Raw genomic sequence first — 20,446 nt, forward strand, 5'->3', positions numbered from 1 at the left:
CCCGGGGCTCCCAGTCCTCCCGAATAAGGAAAGATGCTCGGATACCTCAGGCCGCGGACAGGCACAACCGCACTTGGCATAACGGCTCCCGCCTCCGGGCCACTGCGCATGCGCTGCTTCCCGCCAAGGAGAGGGCGGGGAGTGGGCGGGGCGGACATCTCTAGGGCCAATCGAAATCGAGCGCCCCCGCCCTCCGCGCCGGTGGACCGAGCTTGACCCCGGCGGTGGGCGGAGGAGGCGGGGCCAGCCGCGAGGCCACGGAGGGGGCGGGGCCCGCGGCTTGGAGGCGGGGCCTGGGGCTGTCAGTCCGCGCCCGCCGCCGCCGCCACCGCGGCTCCTTGCACGCTGTGGCCCTGGTGGCTGCCAGCTCTGCTGCCAGCATTCTCCATCAGGCATCCCGAGCCACCTCCCGTGTCCCGGCCCGGCGCTCAGGTAAGGCCGGCCGTGGCTGCCGAGCCATCGCGTCCCCCTTCTCGGGATCGGTCCGCCGCGCGGGCGCCCCCTCCAGACTGTGTCAGCGCCGCGGCTCCCCTTGCCGCCGGGGGCGGTCCCGGGGGGCGGGACAACAGCCCTCCCCACCCCCACCCTCAAATCTAGGGTGCCGCGCCTTGCAGCCAGGGTACCCGGCCGCCCTCCTGCTTCAGACATAGGGAGCTGGTCCTGAGCCCCCTCCAGGGCCAATTCCACAATCCCTGGGACTCGGGGCGGGGGTCTCCACCCCAGCCCCACACCTGTCTGCTCCCAAGCAAGGGGTAGAGACCCGGCGCGACCTCTGGGGCCAGGAAAGTTTCACTTTGTGGTCCGGGTTTGTTGACATCCGAGAGATGCGGGGAGATGGAGGCTGAGCAGCGAGGATGCGCCTCGTGAGCCGCGTTGCCTTTGCCCTGAGGTGGCCCTGGTCCAGGTTTCTCTTCCAGAAGTCCTGCCGAGAGCCCTGCTCTGGGGCTAGAGGCTGCTGCAGGGCACGCGGGTCTCTCCGCTTCTCCATTAGGGAGCCCCGGATTGCAGCAATCTGGGGACAGCTCAGTCTCTCACCCTTCCCCCTTCTTAATTTAGTATTGATATTTAGACCAGGTAGGCGAAATTACTGAGCATTTTCCTGACACTTCATATCTGTGAGGTGCTTTGCCATCCCTGATTAGTTAATTAACAAGGTGGGAAAGCAAAATAGATCCTGAAACGGCACGGTTGATGCCTGTAGTCTAGCAACTCTTTTTAAGAACCACTGAGAGCTTTAGGCTGTGTTTGCAGCGAGAGGTGCTTTTAACCAAGGTGTCTGAGAAGAGAGTGTAGTCTGGTTGCTTGAGAAGACTTGAGTAGTGATGGCAAAGCTTTTTCTGCCTCTCTTTGATTGTGTTGTTTATTGAAGATTTCCAATTTATGGCGGGTTCTTTGGTTTTCTTCACTCAAGCAAAGGAGGAATTCCAAGTGTTGCTGATGAAGCAGTTAAGGGAAAAAGCTACTGTTCAAATTAAGTTTGAATACTTGTCTACTTTTACTAGATTACCCCTCCAGTGCAGAAAACCTTAGGTCTTCCTGTTCCCTCCCCATCTTCCCAGTAGGACCTTATCCAACTGGGTAGGCATTACTGGTTCCTCATTTAGTTTGAAGACCTCTTGCTACCTGTGGTTTACAGACCTGCCTAGGGACATCCTTTACGAGTGGGCTTAATTAGCACTTTCATCTGCCCATTAAGCAATAGGCTTGAAATCCTTTGTAATCAGGCGCTGTTGTAGTGTTGAATCTTTAATAATATCTAATTCATTTTAATAGTCTTTCTATAATAATCTTTCTATTAGTATGCCAGTTCTGCCACACCAGTACTTTTAATATAGAAGCTGCAATTTACTAGAAATATTATCACAGAAAAAACAATTCTCTAACAGATTTGCAGCCCACTTTACTTAAGATAATTATTGCTAGAGGCTAGGTAATTTTAAAAAAATTCTTTGGTGCGGTAGGTGTTAAAATGATTTTGATCTGTGAGGTTTTATGAGGTCATTCCTGCTGGTAGTAATGGTTGCAGTCACTATGTCACTTATATATTTTTTGGACTAATATCATATGAGTTTTTGCTCCATACTGATTTCTTTTTGGATGAATTTCTAAGATAACAAGATTCAGTTTTGATTTGCTAGGCTGTATTTTTTAAAGCAAGGTATTTGTTATATTTGGGGGTTATAGTAGAGCTATGAGGATGATAATGATGTCATATTTTATTAGCATATCTACTACACACTAGTGTTTTTGGTACCAGGGATTGAACCCAAGAGCGCTTAACCACTAAGTCACATCTCCAGTCCCTTTTTTATTTTCTAATTTTAAGACAGGGTATCGATGAGTTGCTGAGGGCCTTGCTAAGTTGCAGAGGCTGGCTTCAAATTTGTAATTCTCCTGACTCAGCCTCCTGAGCCTTTGGGATTACAGGCATGTGCCACTGCCCTAGCTACTAGGCACTATTTAGAGTGTTTTACAGTTATTAAGTTATCTAATTCTCACAACCATCCCATAAGGAAGGGACTGTCATTACCTTGTGTTTAAGGCAATTAGATTGAAGCCCCCTTGCTTAACTCAGGTCATATAATTAAGCCAATGACAGCCAGAGCCTAGCCTAGGTAACCTGATTTCAGAGTCCATATCCTTAACCAATGTGTGGGTCTGCCTTCTTTCCGTAGGTGTTTATTTCTACCTGTTGTTTGTAGAGTGTTGCATTCTGCATCAGGGCATAAGAGTGCTTTGCAGTGTCATCACAAGAATCAAGTTAGGAGTTCTTCTTCTGGACTTAACTTTGCCACCAACTCATCTATGGTTTTATTAAGATGCCTCATCTCCATACCTCCCATTTCCTCATTGATGGAATAATAGTCATTAAATTCAATGAGCTAACTAGTCTACTGGAGAGAGCAGTAGATGCACCTAAGAATGAAATGTCCTCCTCTATAAGGCACAGCATAAGATTTGAGTATCATTTTACAGGAGGCTTGTGGTTGGAGGATGGCAGGACCTGAATCGCAGACCAAGGAGTTCCCAGAATCACAGCAAATCAGGGATGGAAGGATGCTTTAAGTCGTGTAATTAAAAACCCTCTTCCTTCTCCCTCCATTACCTGTCCAGCGGATAAATGCCCCCTTAAGTGGGCACCTTTGTTCATCCTACTCCTGCTTGGACACCTCCAAGGGCAAACATTTGGTCTGCTTCACAAATCCATGCATCTGAGAAGATGGGACTGTATCCAGTGGTAGGGAATGGGAAGCTACAGAAGACCAGGAGGAACTAGACCCCCGATGACAGAACCCCCTACATCCAGTGACTGTCTGCCCACAGCATCAGAGATCCACATCTCTTGGGTGTATGAGAGGATGGAGGCTTGGGAGAGCCATTGATGGAACTGGGAAGTCAGTGGAGAGGGGAGGAGAGACAGTTTTGTCTGCATATTTCCCAAAGCTGTGCAATAAAGTGCGGCTAATGCAAGGCCTCTGCAGACCAGTAAACAGATCTCCTTTCTTCTCAAGAGGGGAGTGTCCATTTAAATAGAGTGGGAAACTCCCTCTGCCTGATGAAGAAAAATAACAGCATTTCCCCAGGGGTGTTGTAGCCTCTGACACTGGCTGCTTTAACCTCTCATTAAACTTCTAGTCAGGTTGGGAATTGGGTGTTTCTCTAGCCTCAGAGGTACAGGATGTGATAGAGGAGAGAGGGGAAGCCTGCATTGGAGCATCCACTGGACCCCCATGTCTCGAAGTCAAAACTGGAAGTAGGTGCTCTAGGCATGGAAGGTTTCAGATGCAAAAGGGTGTGACTTTCACTGGGTTATGCAGAGGAGTTGGGTGCAACTGTTTCAGAGCTGGACCACTAGAACACATTGGCAGTACATTCCCCCGTCCCCACCCCCTCAGAAATGCTCTTTTGGGGGATTCTGTTCTCCAGTGACCCCTGTTAAATATGTGCTCGAGAGCCAGCGCGCGTCATGGGAAGTGCTGAGAAAGGCATTGGAAGCTTTTCTTCCAATTTAAACTGAGATTGTGTGGTATTCCAAGAGGGCTCAGCGAGACATGCCTTGATGACCACATTGACTGGAAAACAGGATCATTTGGGAGAAGCAAATAAGACTTACACAGGAAACCACCAAGGCAAAGAAAACATATTTGCGAATGTTAAGTTCATTTTTTTCTTGTTACTTTATGTATTTCTGGTTTAGAATGCAACATTTCTTAAATACTCATATTTACAAATTTATAAGTTAAAATACATTGTCCAATGGTATATATGGAAATAAACCGAATAATAATAATAATTTATTATTATTATTAACCAGGACAATTTTGGTCATATATTTTGAACATCTTTAAGGCTACTGGTTCTCAACCAGGGACCCTCCCCACCAACAGGGAACATTTAGCAAAACCTGGGGATATTTTTGGTTGTTACAACTGGGAGTGGCATATGGGCTACTGGCATCCAGTGGGTGGAGACCAGAGAGATTGCTGACCATCCTACAATGCACAGGTCAGTTGTGAAACTCCACTTGAGGTTAAAAAAATTTGATGAAGAGCAAATTGAGGTTGAAGAGAAGAGGAAGGCAGAGAAACTACAAAGTATTCCCTAACCCCTTAAAAGTGAAAGCAAGGGGTCAAGAAAGGGGAAGCAAAGTTGGGTGCAGTGGCGCACACCTGTAATCCCAGTGACTTTGAGGCTGAGGCAGAAGGATTGAGAGTTCAAAGTCAGCCTCAGCAAAAGCGAAGCGCTAAGCAACCCAGTGAGACCCTGTCTCTAAATAAAAGACAAAATAGGGCTGGGGATGTGGCTTAGTGGTCGAGTGCCCCTGAGCTCAATCCCTGGTTCCCTTGCCTCTCACCCCCCCAAAAATAAGTGAAAGCAAGTATCCTCACATCTGACATCCAGAGGGAGAACTCAAACAAGTCGCTGAAACCCAGGCATTCGGCTGCCACCCAGGAACTGTTTTGATGGCTGAATTGCTCAACACAGTAGTTTGGAACAGGGAGTAGAGGCTCTTGTAATGGGAAGAGGCTGGAGGGGTGATTTGTGGAGGCAGAGGGTTCACAGGCCAAGAAGGGAAGCTGGGTCCTGCCAGAATAATTTTGAAAAGTTTTAGGGAAATTTGCAAAGGTTATTTTGTTGAGGACATTGAGTGTGTTGCTTAGAAGATACAATCTCTGCTCCAGGAGCACATGACCTTCTAGGCTGTGGATCTGAGAGCCAGAGCACTTCCCAGATTGTTCTGTGTCCAGACGCAGTGTAGAGAGTGAACAACATAGTTTTGTTTTCAAGTTGCATCTGCATCCTCCTCCTACTTTCCTTTAACAATTTTTTTCATTATGGAAAATTTTAAACATACCCAAAAATTTATAAAAAATATTCTGAATCCCTGTTTACCCCATGCACATCTTTAGCAATTGTCAACTCCTCTGTCCCATTTCTGGGCCTCCCTTTTCCTCTTCTTCTGTTTTTTTTTTTTTTCTTCAGTGCTGGAGCTCAAATCGAGGGTCTTGTGCATGCTAGGAAAGCTCTTTCTCCCTGAGCCATACCTCTGGTCCCAAAGCTCCCTTTTCTTAAACCTAGAAATAGCATCAATAATTACTGATCACCTGCTTACTAGGAGAGGCTTGGCAATGAAGGAGGTAAGTGGTTTTCCAGTGCTTGGGTCTCCCCAGAGGAAAACTGATAATGGGTATGCATGATTATAGGAACCATGAGGGTCTGAGAAATAGGACTAGACCAGGCAAATCTGGCATGGGGGTCGGAGGTTCAGCCCTTCTTGGGGGGAAAGTACAGCTGATCAGAGATGAATTCCTTTCTTTTTAAACCTCCTGGGTGAGAAGCCTACTGAGCATTCTCTGCTGGCTGAAACACATTTCTGGATTCAGCTCTAGAGGGTTCTCTTGGCTCCTGGAGAAAGCACAGCTTGTGCTTCCTTTGGGATGGCCCCAACCTGGTCTCGTGACTCTCTAAGTGTGCACTGTGTGGAGCAGGGCCTAGTGTCCTACGCATTCTCTCTCAGACCTCATGGCTCTTCATGGAGTTGCTCCTCCTGGAAAGGCACAGGGCATGTGGATGGCAGGGGACAGGCTTTTCCAAAGGTGGTGAAACACCCTTTCAGAGATTGCTTCTTCTCTGCATCTGTCAATGGAGGGAGGACTCCCATTCAGCTCCTGCGGTCTACCTGGCATGGAGAAAGCGTTGCTGCACATACTTGGCTTTCTTTCCCAGTGTGTCTCCCTGAGCTACAGGATTCATTTTTTTTCAGGCCTTTGGGGGAACTGGCATGCCTTCACTTGACTCAGTGTCGTGTTGTAATGTGCATATGAAAAATGGCTTCAAGAGCTGTGAGAGTTCTTGAATAATCAGATAATTGATGTCTATGAATTTTAATTAGTACTGGTTTCTACAAACTTAGACATTCTGGACTAAGTTCACAAGCATGTACCTTGGTGTCAAAACCTGGGCTCCTACAGAGCTGTTTCCCATCTTTATTCTACTTATTAAAGCATTTTTACTCTCTTCTTCTACAAAGAGGTGCAGGTGCTATTAGCTTATTATAGACATTGTGTATCACAGTTGTTGAATTATCATGTATCATGATTTTCTTTGGTAAAGGCAGATCCTAGACTGTTAATAATAGTTATTATCTATCTGTGCCTCTATTACTTGCCAGGTGCATTACTTACATTTATTCTTTAGCACTCTTCCAAAATGGGAATTAGTATTCCCATTTTGCAGATAAGGAAACTAAGGTTCAGAGAGGGTAAAGAATTCTAGGATATAACACTGGCTTTTGAACAGATATTTTGATTCTAAAGCCCAGATGTTTTCTCATGGTTAAAGTTGGTGGGAGTTTGTACCAGAATTGGTAGAGAAGATGGAGGTTTTGAAAGGGACTGAGAGTTCTGGTTACTCCAGCTAATGAAATCTTCCCACTGAACCCCCTGGGAAACTTTGCTTTTGAGTGTGATAAATTACCTGTGTCCTATTTTTGAGCTGACAGTATAAAATAGAAGTTGCACACTGAGAGCCCCCAGCCAAATTTGGTCAGCAGAGGGGTTTTATTTGTTCTGCATAGAATTTTTAAAAATCAAGTTAGTTGTCATTTTTTAAAAAGTGGGAGATTTTATACTAAAATACAGATTTCTGGTTTCTCTTGAACCATCGGAAGATCTAACAACCTTGGGTCCCCATTCCTCTTTGGAACTAGGTAGAGTGGCTTCTCTCTTTGGATGTAGCATAGAATTCCCCTGTTTGCCATTATTTCCACCTTGCCCTCCTTACTCATTTATATTACCTGCCAGGACTCTGAAGGCCTTTGAGTTAGAGGCATCTAATAGAAGTTATGTACATTTTTTTTCTGCCAGTGTTGAAGATATATTAGAGAAAGCTTGTTCTGTGTTTGAATTAAAGCTTCCCAGCATTTCTCCAGCTTTGTAGACAGCCCAGAGGGTGACTCTGCTAGGTGTATGGATAGACACACCCACATTCCCCTCCCTAAAACCCTTAGCTATGACTAATTGGACTCTGGATGGACCGTAACAGACTAACTAGACTTGGGATTTGGGTATTGAATCAGGTATTTCAGGTAAGAAGGATTGTAGACTCAGGCTGAAAATTGTGACCTTAGGATGGTGGTTTAGTGAACAAAGAAGCCAGTGGCACAGAGGTGAGAGATCACAGGGCAACAGAAAGAAAGGAGCTGCCTGGTCCTTCCTGTAATGAAATTCCTCTATCTACAGCATTGGCAGAGTGATATCTGTTGAGTGCTTACCATAATGCCAGGCACTATCCTAGATGCTTGTGGTTTATCAGTGAATCAAAACAGTCAGAGGTCCTGTTCTTCTAGGACTTGTATTTTGGTGAAGAAAAATGGACAACTCCAAACAAAAGTGCAAAAAAAATGTAAAAATATGCAAAGTGGTAATAAATATCAAGAAGAAAAATAAAACAGTATAGAGATAGAGAATGGGCATATCACGCAGTGATACTATGTTAGAGAGGTCGTTCAAGGAGGCCCCTCAATAAAACAATATTTGAGCAGAGGTGGAAATGAAATGATGGGGAGTGAGCCACAAGGAAACCTAGAGATGGAGCACTCTCGGCAGAGGATTCAGCAACTGCAAAGGCCCTGTGGTGGGAGTATGCTTGGCACGTGTGCAGAACAAGGAGGATATGGCAGCTGGAATGCAACAAATATTAGGAGAGGAGGATATAAGGGATTGCAAGGTCTCAAGCTGTATTGAAGACAGGATTTGCTTCTGAAGTGAGATGCTATTGGAAGATTTTGAGCATATGTGATATGATCTAGTTTATGTGTTAAAAAATGTATGGAGAATAGGAACTGGATGTGTAGTGGGTATATAAAGCAGCTAAGGTGAATGAAAGCTTGTTCTGTGTTTGAATTAAAGCTTCCCAGCATTTCTCCAGCTTTGTAGACAGCCCAGAGAGGGTGACTCTGCTAGGTGAGTCTGATTCTCTTAATCAGAATGCTGATTAGGAGGCTGTGCAATAGTCCACATAAGATACAATGGTAGCTTTGAGTAGGATAGAGGTTTGAATACATCTTAAGGTAGAGTTGACAAAGGGTGTATTGGTTATTAGATGTGAGAGAAAGAGGGGAGTCAGGATGACTTGAACCTCTGAGCACAAACATTACTACACTGGGTTGTATTTCCATTTCTCTTCCTGGGAGACATTCAAAAGCAACAAGGAAAATGAAAAAAATAAAATAAAAACTTTGAAAACTCTAATTTTAGAAAAAGCTGGATATGAATTTAATTCACAGATTTCAAAATATGTGCAAAGACTGTTCTAAGTAGATGAGCTCAGGTGGAAACTACATGGTAGAAAGTGAAGAGAAGTAGAATAGAGATACACAGAGCCCAGCAGTACCTTCTTAGAAAGTACCAGAAAAGTCATATTTACAAGGTGGGAAGTATACCCTGATGTGGAAAAGTTATATCCCTTGCTGTAACAATTGTAGGAATTGAATGTGTAGCTGGGTATATAGTTTGGTTCAGAGAGTAAAAGAAGAGAATTTGCATCATCACGTAGGTGAGCCGCCATATTTGTAGGAAGCATTTTATCTCTGTGGTAGCAGGGAAGAGAGCCTTTGGGTTATGAGAATATGTCATCTGAAAGTATCCTTGGCATGTCCCCTGTTCTGCCAAGAGTATCTCATGCAAATACAATAGATATCCAGGAAAATTTAGCTCACTCAATTATTATGAAGAAAAAAATTGTTAGACTTCTGTTTCTGAAAGTGGTAGGCTAGGTTATTTGAACCAAAGTTCCACTGAAAATGTTTAAATGTTGAATATATTTTTGAGGTTGAAAACATTTTAGATTTCCTTAAAAGCACTAAAAGCTGAGAAGATAAAAAGGAACTATGAGGACAAAATCTGTGATCAATTGGGAACCTAGAGAGCTGGATAAAATACTAGAACATCTAAGTTGCTTTTGCCCTGAGAACATTTGTTGATCCTAATATAGACTGTGGTTTGGCAACCCTGTAGGACAAGGAGGTTAGGAGTCAAAGTACATGGCTTGCGCAAGGTGAGAGTCTCATAGGAGACCATCTCCATATGGAGCTGTAACTTGTCAGGACAAAAGTAAACCAGAAGTAAAACTGTGTCCTCACCCCAAGGCAGAGAAGGTTGCCTTGGTTTTGAAAAGAACCCAAATAAAAAGGAAAGCGAACTTGTGGTCAGCAGTCAGCCTTTTGACAGATTTTGATGGTTTTATAATCACCTCAACTTCAGAGAACCCTAAGCCATGAACTTGGTGTGGGTAGCTGCAGGTTGGTTTTGTATCCTATATCAACCCTAGATACCTGGAACAATCAAAGGTGAGTCTTTGTAGGAAGTTACCTTTTTCCTAATTTTCTAGGATTGGTGAATGGTATAATCAGAAATAATAAGGCACAGAAGAAAATAAAATATGATGAAAGAGTAGAAGTGATTAACAGGACAGATAAAAGATTCAAATTCTTTAGGTGTTGTAAGTATAGAGACAAAAAACTATGCTTGTTATGTTCTTAGAGATAAAGGCAAACTTACATATCTTCAGTGGCTTGGCAAATTTGAAAAAGACCAAACAGAACTTCTACAAAATAAACAATGCAAAACTAAAATTTAAAAATGCAATAACTTACCATTAGATGGCTTATTAGATAAGGTCAAAAGGGATTAGTGGATGAAGAGGGATAAGAAACTATACAGAATTCTGAACAAGGAGTCAAAAAAGAAAATATGGAAGAGAGGTTCAAAGACATGGAGGTAGAATCTACAGGTAGAATCCACATCACAATTCCAACTAACATGTACTTAGTTGGAGTTTATAAAGGAGAGGAAAGAAAGAACCAAGCAGAAGCAACTATTCAAGGGAATTAGCATTGAGATTTTCCCAGAATTGGTAAAATTTATTAAGCCCTGAATTCAAAACAGTAAAGGCAACGAGAAAATCCTAACAGCAACCAGAAAAAAATTTAAAAAGGCAAATTACGTTGGAAAGAGTGGTTACATATTTCTTAACCCTAACTACAGAAGCCAGAAAGATAGCATAGTAAGGTCTATAACTGAAATAGCTGACAACCTAGAATTCTATGCACAGAAAAAATATCTTTCAAGAATAATTGAAAAATCAGAGTGCTTCACCACGTTAGGGTTTCTGCCTCTGTTAAAGGCGACCTTAATTGATATTCTGCAGACTGAAGAAAAGTGACTCCTGGTGGAAAAGCTAAGAGATGACAAGAAATAAGGGGTGTTAAAAAAGCAATCAATATGTAGGTAATGCAGATTAATAATGAAGTATAAAACAAAATTTTATTATCTTATTGGATAAAATATATGGAATTGAAATAAAAACAAAAATGACATGTGAGTAAAGAAAGGAGGTAAGAGGAATCAAAAGCATTCCAAGGTCCTTGTGTTCCCTGGAAGGAGAGTAAAGATAATGACTCTCTTCAGGCTAGGTTAACAACATATGTTGTAATTTCTAGAAAAAACACAAAAAGAATGGAAGCAGAGTAGGTAAACAGCCTAGCTCCTTGAGGAAGATCCATCTGTAACATACAGTTACAGAGAGAATGAAAGTAAAAGGGTGGAAAAAATGTATACTGTCAAATAAGAAGCCAAATATTAGCTCAAATAGGCATTATGATTAAAGCATTGTTAGGAATACAAAATTTCTTTTCCTCAGGAAAATATTAGTTTGAAAATTTTTGCACCAATGAACAGCACACTATAAAAACAACAACAAAAAAAGAACTCATTATGAGCAATAATCACAGCATTGGGAAGATGGTGGAGGAAGAGCAAGGAAAAAAAGATCTCTTTGGTTCCAGAAAAATCTCTTGAAAAAGAGGAAAGCTTATCAGGCCCTCGGAGCTGCCCAGACAAAGCAGGTGCTTTTGGCAGAGAAGCAGAGGAAAGGCTAAGAGTTCAGGTTTAAGTGACATGGAATCATCTACATGATTCCCAGTGGCAGCAATGTGACAAAGTATACCTCAGATGATTTAGTGAAACCTCATGCTTTGGAAGTGCCCGATAGACATTCCTTGGTCTTTGTTGTTCCATCCAAAGGGTTGATGGGGTGAGTTTACTGGTGCAGAGGGCCATCTCAAGACTTTGTCTGAAGAAAATGTTTAGTGGTATTTGTCAAAGTCACCCCCAAACCCAAAAATGCTACGGATAGTGAAACCTTCTGTGACCTGGGGATTTCCAAATCTGAAGGCTATCCAGGAACTCATCTTGAAACATGGACAAGCAGAGGTCAAGAATAAGACCATTCCCCTGAGAGATGACACAGTGATTGAGGAGCACCTGGGGAGGTTTGGTGACATTTGTCTGGAAGAACTCATTCATAAAATTGCCTTCCAGGGGAGTATTTCCAGGCACTCGCTTGGTTCTTGCACCCTTTCCACCTCTCTGTGGCCCATCATGCTACCAAGAATAGAGTGAGCTTCCTCAAGGAGATGGGATATGGGGCAGAAGCATCAGTCAGCTCATCCACCAGCTGAACTAAGATCAGAAAATCTGAAAGTGGTACATAAAGCATGTGTTTTTGTTCTATGGAATTGTTATCAAGTATCTTCAGAGAAGATTGTTTTCTGCCTTATCTTCAGAAACTGAAAGGAAAGGATTGGGGAAGAGATGGTGGGTTATAATCATGGCTGGTACCTCTCATTACAGCCCAGTTCCCAGGAAAATTCCATTGTTCTCCGCATTGACCACCTCTGCCTCTGAAATCAACACATGCCATCGAGGAAGGAGTCCTGTTCCTCACATCTTCTATCCTGGGGTTTAACGTTGGTGAATAAATAACCCACACATGTATACAAGGCTCCCTGAGACTCTTGCAGCAATGGATCAAGTCCAGGAGCATACTTAGGAGGAAAAGCACACACGCACGCACACACACACACCCCAAAACCCAAAAACAAACTACCAAGAGAAGTAGAAATAACATTGATCATAGCTATGTTAAATGAGAACAGATAAGACATTTTAAAGAAGAACTAGGTCAGAGGACTTTATGGGTATTGCTGTTGTAGTAATGACAACATGGTATTGATTCAAGGATAAACGCATAGTCCAATAGAACAAATAGAAAACCTGGAAACTACTTCACATTTCTGAACTGTTGGTGTGTTGCAAAGGGGACACTAAGATAAAGAGTGAACTTTCCAGTAAATGATACTGAGGCTGATGGGTATGCATATGAAAAAAAATATATAATTTGAATGTCACTTTACATAAGACATGAAAATCAATTTCAAAGGGATTGAAAAACTTAATTAGGAAAAGAAACACTAGAAAAGTTTTGAATAATTAGATATATCTCTTGTGATCTTTGCATAGGGAAGGATTCTTAAATAATATGCAAAAACATTAGCTTTCACTAAAGAAAGGATTGAAAATTTGATTATGTTAAAATTAAGGATCTGTTTTGATCCAAAGCTACTATGAAAAGAATGGAATAATAAGTTAAGAAATTCATGAGCTTTACAGGGACACAGAGGATGTCTGTTTTAACTTCCACAGTGCCTAAAACCAAAGCTCCAGCATTCAGGGTACTATGTGCTAAGTGCTTATAATTATTCCCAAACAATGGCTACTCATCTACAGGGAAGAATCCACATCATAAAATCTTTATTTTTTTTTTGCTTTCTCTTATGTTACTATTCATTTCTTACAGAGGAAAAAAGAAATAGGGATGGTAGCTTTAATCAGGCAGTTGTTAAAAAATATTTATTCAGTGTAGAAACTATGGTTTTAGGATTGGGTGGGTTCTGAGAAGAATACATGGAAATATGAAACAGAGACCTTTTCACAAAGGACTTTTTAGTCTTCTTAGGAGGTTGTAGGAAATAGGGAAAAATTTATGACAAATCTGGGCCATTTAAAAAATTATGTATATATATATATAATCAGTATCTAGGAAGACAAAAAAAACACTAATGTAGTTAGTAATTGGGGGAGCTATCACAGGGGAAGAAAGACTTGATCTATATATCAAAAGTGGTTAAATTTATGGAGAAAGGAAGAAAGCATTTCTTGTAAGGAAGAAAAATTGAAGGTGCTTTGGGACCAGGACAATCTGACCAAAGGAAAGGAAAGAGCTTGGAAGACAGATTCTTTATATATATTTTTGAATGACTGATTAAATGAAATTCACATATAATGTATTTTATAATTTTATAAGAGATTTATTACTCAATAAGTGATTTTGAGGAAACTGTTTAGACATTTAAGATGCATCTTTAGTTAGAAGATATGAACAGTTTTATGCCAACATGTTTGACAATTTAAATGAAAGAAATAAATTCCTTGAAAAACCTGACATACCAAAACACAAGAAGAAATAGAAAATCTAAATAGCACTGTACTAAAGAATTTATTTTATTATTCAAGAACTTCCCACCAAATAGCAGAAAGATAAACAAAATTTATTTGCAGATGATCTCTCTAGTAAAGTCTTCTAAACATTTTAAAAAAGTAATAACATCAATCTTACATGCTTTTCTAGAAAGTAAAAAAAAAAAAAAGTTAGCACTTCCAAGTTTTTTTCTAAAGAAAAACCATCATACAAAAACTTGGCAAAGACCTTACAACAAAAGAAAATTGAAGACCAAACTCTTATATATACAGAAATCCTAAACAAAATATAATCAAAATGATTTCAGCAATCCATAAAAAGGCTAATGTATCATAACCGGTGGGATAGGTTTCAGGAATTCAAGAGTAGTTTAGGTGGCTGTGGTGGCACATGCCCCTAATCCCTTCTACTTGGAAGGCTAAGGCAAAAGAAGCTCAAGTGTGCAAGTCCGGTCTAGGTGACTGAGCAATGCACTGTGCCAAAATAAAAATGGCCAGGGGGATACCTTAGTGGTACATTGTTTGCCTCGCATGTATGAGGCCCTGGGTTCGATCCCCAGTATCCTTCTTCCATAAGAATAGTTTAACATTTTTTTGGAACATTTTTTATTTTTTGGAGGTGGTTGGAAACAATACCTTTATTTAATTTATTGATTTTTATATGGTGCTGAGGATTAAACCAGGGCCTCGCATGTGCTAGACGAGCACTCTACCACTGAGCCACAATCCCAGCCTTGAGAGTAGTTTAATATTTGAAAACAAATCAAGATGATTCCCTATAGTAAGAGAATAAAGTAGAGAAACATATTATCATCTTAGTGGATACAAAAAAAGAGAGGATTTGATAAAAATTCAATATTGATTCATGATTTTAAAAAAGTCTTAGTCCTTAATCTGATAAAAAATACCTAAAAGTATCTTAAAGTAAGCACAATACTTAATGGTGGAATATTGAAAGTATTCTCTCTCAGATGTCTGCTTATCCCTACTATTTAACATTGCATTAGAAGACCTAACTATTGTAGTAAGGCCAGAGAAAGGCATAAAAGGCATATGGATTGGAAAACCATCTTTATTAAGAGGAAACATGATTGGGTATACAGAAAATCTGAAAGAATCTATAAAAAAAACTATTGGAAAATTTTTTTTGTGGGGGATTGAACTCAGGGGCACTTGATCACTGAGCCACATCCCAGCCTTATTTTGTATTTTATTTAGAGACAGAGTCTCACTGAGTTGCTTAGTGCCTCGCTTTTGCTGAGGCTGGCTTTGAACTCGTGATCCTCCTGCCTCAGCCTCCTGAGCTACTGGGATTATAGGTGTGTGCCACTGCACCCAGCTAAAATTATTACAATTAATAATAAATTTATCAAGGTTGCTGGATACAAAAATCAATACATAAAAATCAGTTGTACTTTGCTGGGCTTGGTGGTGCATGTCTGTAGTCTCAGCAACTGGGAAACTAAGGTAGGAGAATTACTTGAATTTATGAGTTTGAGGCCAACCTGGACAACATAGCAAAACCCTGTCTCAAAGAGGAAATAAGAAAAATCAATTGTAGTCTTATATATTGATGACAACAACAACAACAACAACAAAAAGAAAATGAAATTTCAAAAACCAATATCATTTATAAAAGCCTTAAAAAGTGCCAACAAATCCATAGAAACAAATGCAGTGAAGGTGGGCAAGATCTAAAACCAGAAAGACATATTGAGAGAAATTAAGGAATGCTTAAGTAGATGGAGTGATATACCATATTCACAGATGGGAATGACTCAATATTGTAAAGATATCAGTTTTCCCAAAGTTAATCTGAAATTAAGGAAGTCATTCAAAATTCCAGAAGTCTTTAAAATGGACATCTCCAAACTGATTATAAAATCCGTATGGAAAAGGAAAAGGGTCAAGATTACCTAAGACAGACATGAAGAATAAGAAGAAACCTGGGAGAACTTATGTCTTAATATATTTGGACTTATTATAAAGCTATTATAATGAAGTCAGTGTGGTATTTGTGCTGGAATAGACAAATGGCCCTGTCAAGGAGTAAATGCAATTTGTTCTCAACCCCCATGTGTTCTTGTGATGGATAAAAAGCCAGGTTAACATGAGAAAAACAATTTTATTAATGTGTGAAGTACACATCATAGGGGAGAAAACTCAATAAAAAGTAACCTAAGGCAGGGGCTTGCAATTTTGTTTTATGTAGCATCTTCAACAAAGAGCAATAGATTTATAGAGAAATGAAGGACAAAGAAGGGATTTTAGGCCTTACAGGGAGGAAAACTAATGAGAAAGTAAATATATGGGGGGAAACTATGGAGTAAGGTTGCTTGTAAATTCCTCTGGTGCTGCCTTTGGACTAAGACTCTAGAGCTGTCCCAAGGAGAGGAGAATTTATATCCTGCCTTTAGGAAGAAAAGTGGGGGAGTAAGGAGAACTTAATTATCATTAGCTAAAAGATAATTTTTATGTTAAAGAGGTACATTTCAGGGTGACATATTTTCATTTCTTCTGGCTCAATGGAACAGATTAGAAGATTTCGAAAGAGCTCCTCATATAAACACCTGATTTACAACAAAGGTTAACACTAAAATATGATAGAAAAAGGATGGGGTTTCAATAAATAGTGCTGGTCCAACTTCATATTCACATGGCAAAAAATAAATTTGACATCTTCCTCAAAACATTCATAAAAATCAATTCTAGCTGCATTGTAATCTACATACAAGAGATAAGACACAAATTTCTTGGAAAGAAACACAAGAGAATATTTGTGTAATCTTAGACTAGGCAAGCATTTCTTAGACAAGACGGAAAGCACAGAAAAGGATATTTTCCCATATTTTATTGGTCCATTATAATTATACATAATGACAGAATTCACTGTTACATTAAAGGAAAATATTTGATAGATCAAGAACTTCTGATCATCAAAAAATGCCATTTAAAGAATGAAAGGGCAAGACACAGTGTAGGAGAAGATATTATAAAAGAATGACAAATCAATAAGACAAGTAACCCAATAGAAGATGGGTGAAAAACTTCAACAACCACTTCACATAGGGGATGTTCAATTGTTTAATCCATTTATTAAAAGTTATTCAATTTCACTAGTTGTCAAAGAAATGCAGACTAAGACTCCAATAAGATATCTACATATCCAGCAGAATGGCTAAAATTAAAAAGTCAAACAATACTCAGTTTTGATGAAAACATGGAACTGTTGGTCTGTTATGATTTGTTGGTGGAAGCATAAACTGATACAACTACTATGGAAAACTGTTCAGTAGTATCTATTTAGTAAAGCTGAACATACATACACCTTATACCCAAGTTTCACTGCTTTGTATAAACAGAAATATGTCTATATGTTTACCAGTACACAGGTATAAGAATGTACATAGTATTTATATTATTCACATTGGCCTCAAACTAGAAACAACTTAGATTTCCAAAGGCCATGGAATAATGAATTATATAAAGAAATCATATTTGTGTAATATAGGCAGAAATGAGAATTAGTAATCTATAACTATGTGTGAAAACATGGGTGAATCACAAGCATAATGCAGAGGAAAAGATACTAGACCTGCAAAGAGGCATAACTGACCTCTGGTGATATAAATGAGAGAGAGTTGTTGTTACTTGGGGGATGTAATGACTGGAAGGGAAATTAAGAGGACTTGTAGGTGTGGATCATGTTCTGTTTCTTGATCTTGATGGCACCCCATATGTCACGATATATTAGGAGTTTATTTTGTGAAAATTCATCAAGTTGTTCATTTATGTTTTGTACAGAAAGTGTGTATCTTACACTTTATTAAATTTTTATTAAAAAAAATCTGAATCCTCACTTCAGTTCTTAAATCAAAGTAATTTATAGATAGCTTCTGTATTTAAATATAAAATGAAATTCAGGTCAGCATTTTTATAATGTTGGAACCAGGAATTGGACTACATACAATTAAAACTTTCTTTGAAAAACAAAATTTAAATTATAATAAAAATAAAAAGGTAAAGAAATATCAACCCCATGGAAATATTTGTAAAAAATAATATGTATTGCCAATCAGATCATTAAATATTAAAAGATTGATAATACCCAGTGTTTTCAAGATTTAACAAAAGGGAACACCCTGTTTGTGTTGGTCCTCCATTATTATAATAAATGCATGCAATAGTAAACTTATAAAGAGAAAAGGTTTATTTTGCCTCACAGTTTTGAAGGTTTCAACCATGATCTACAGTAAGACTTTGGGTCTGTGGCAAGGCATTACATCTTAGACCAAACTGTTCATGGTAGACCAAACTGTTCACTTCATGGCCAGGAAGCAGAAAAAGAAAGAAACCAGGGTCCCACAATCTCCTGCAAAGTGACACCCTTAATGAAATGACCTAAGGATCTTTCATTAGACTCCACTTCCTAACAGCTTCACCACTCCCAATAATATTCCCACCCCGGGGAATAAACCAACAGATGGGCCACTGGGGACATTCAAGATTCAAAAATGGTAGCAATACTGTTGGAATTTTCTATTTCCATAACACTTTTGGACGGGTTTGGCAGCATCCTTTAAACTTAAAACGTGACTCCTATTGACCTAATAGTTTATTTCTAGGAATTTCATCTCAGGAAATATACACCACACACAAACACACACAAATGAATATATATTATACATCTGTTCATTCTCATGCATGTGTTTGTATATATATACCTACATATGTATTCTTATGTATATGTCTGTACATGTAATATATGTGTATATATATGTATATCAAGATATTGAAGCATTGTATAATATTAAACTTGAAAATACTTTGTGTATTAACAGAAGACTGGTTAAATAAGGTTCTCCCCGTTTTAACTGGGTCTGGTAGAAAGACTCAGGTTGATGCGTTTCAACTGATAAAATCAGATGACCAGGAGATTTTGAGAAGAGTAAGTTGATGAATGTTTGTGTAGTGTGATCCCATGTGTATTTTATTGGATATTTTATTGGATAATTCTGGGACAGTGTACATCAAACTATTAACTCTGATGGTAAGATTATGAAAACATTCACTTTCTAAGTCATTTGTTTGAATTATTATGAGTGTATTACTTATGTAAGATGTAAAATCACCTAAAAGCAAAATAAAATTATTTTACAAAATGATTATATAATTAAAAATATTCATATACATGTTTAAAAATATATAGAAACATACCCAAATGTCACACTGGCTATCTTTTGGGGGATTACTGATGATTTTAGGTTTATTTTTATATTTCTTCATAGTTTCCAAATTCCCTACAATGAGAAGATGCTAATTAGCACTCTTAAATTTTGTCTTGTGTTTTACCAACTTCATGATAAAAATTGAACTGCCCGTGAAGGAACGTCCTTCTCCTTTCTGCCTCTTTACTTTTATCTACTGCTCATCTTCTACCTGCACTCTGCATTTCATTTTTATTCTTATTTACTGGAAATAATTAGAGCCAATAAAGAAAAAAAGTAGAAGCTCCATCTTTTCTTTTAATGCACATACCTATATATGTCAATATCTAATCTTTTTAAAAACATAAGTGGCAGACTTGACCCCTACACCTTGACCAAATTCTCTGACTTGTGGTTCCTTGAACTGTCCCTGCTGTTCTCACCTGGTGTGACTAGCCAAAAGCCCCTTTTGCCCTTTCCTCTAATCCCTGTGCAATTGGCAATTATGGTACCTAATTGTTTGATGTTTCTCCTAAGGACTTTAGATGGAACAGTTCAAAGGCGACAGAGCATAAAAGGAACACAGACATGGCTGTGGACACACAGGCAGCTGAAGGACGATGGGGAATGTGGCTGATGCTATTTCCAGTTATTCGTGGAGGTTTTTGTCCCTCTGTTTCTTTTAGTTATGGCACATCCCCCTGCTCAGGCAGCAAGGGCATTCTATGTTCATTACCTCAAGGGACAAGTGACATAGCAGAATTCAGAAATCAATGCTTGGTATTTGATTTCCCAAGGCCTAGTCCTCATGGGGACACCAAAGGACTCAATGTTTAGACAAAAGATTTAGAAGGATGCCTGATGAGTTCAAGAAGCCTCCTCTAGCTCCTCTTAACACCCCCTTCCCAGTGGGGCAATGGTGTCCTTGGTGAGGGGAGAGAAGAACTGGAAGAAGGAGAGGCGGCCAGTTAGTGGCCCCTGGGGAGGCACACTGGGCCCTGTATCTAGACTGGATCCTGAAGGACAGTGACTTGGGCAAACTCCTTGAAGGTCTGGGGAGCCCAAGAACAGAGACAGTCTGGGGCCCAGTATGTAGGTCAAGCCCAGCGGCTTCAGTACTCACTGAGTGAAGACCAGAATTTAAACTCACCTCTGGGGGAATGGGAGGGAGGGGAGACCTTGAATTACATGGAGTTAATCACACAGAAGATTTAAATATAAATGAGTTGATTAGAGAAAGTAAAGTTGTGTCCCTAATGTGCTTGAGTTTGAAAACTGTGAACTGTCCCCATTCCAAACTGAAGTGGAGAGGTTCACTTTTCTTTCTTCGTGCTGGTACAGCTGCTGGCTGGGTTTGGA

The 20,446-nt window shown here is 39.9% G+C and overlaps 1 protein-coding gene and 1 pseudogene across 2 annotated transcripts in view; both read left to right on the top strand.

Moving 5' to 3' along the window:
• The window catches only part of Hivep3 (HIVEP zinc finger 3), a 490,457-nt gene that overhangs the window by 22,572 nt on the left and 447,439 nt on the right, over positions 1 to 20,446 (top strand). Inside the window, exon 1 of one of the 2 annotated variants that reach the window (XM_046468680.2) lies at positions 303 to 432. The exons of the other annotated variant lie outside the window; for it this stretch is intronic. The gene's annotated coding sequence lies outside the window, so the exon portion shown is untranslated. Of the gene's footprint in view, positions 1 to 302; positions 433 to 20,446 lie in introns of those variants that run through there. 2 annotated transcript variants of the gene reach the window in all.
• LOC131423202 (ribosomal protein uL30-like) lies at positions 445 to 20,275 on the top strand (annotated as a pseudogene).

This window comes from Marmota monax, unplaced genomic scaffold (genome assembly GCF_021218885.2).
Source record: "Marmota monax isolate L192 unplaced genomic scaffold, Marmota_monax_Labrador192_F-V1.1 WCK01_AAM20220418_F8-fsc00008, whole genome shotgun sequence".
NCBI classification, from domain to species: Eukaryota; Metazoa; Chordata; class Mammalia; order Rodentia; family Sciuridae; genus Marmota; species Marmota monax.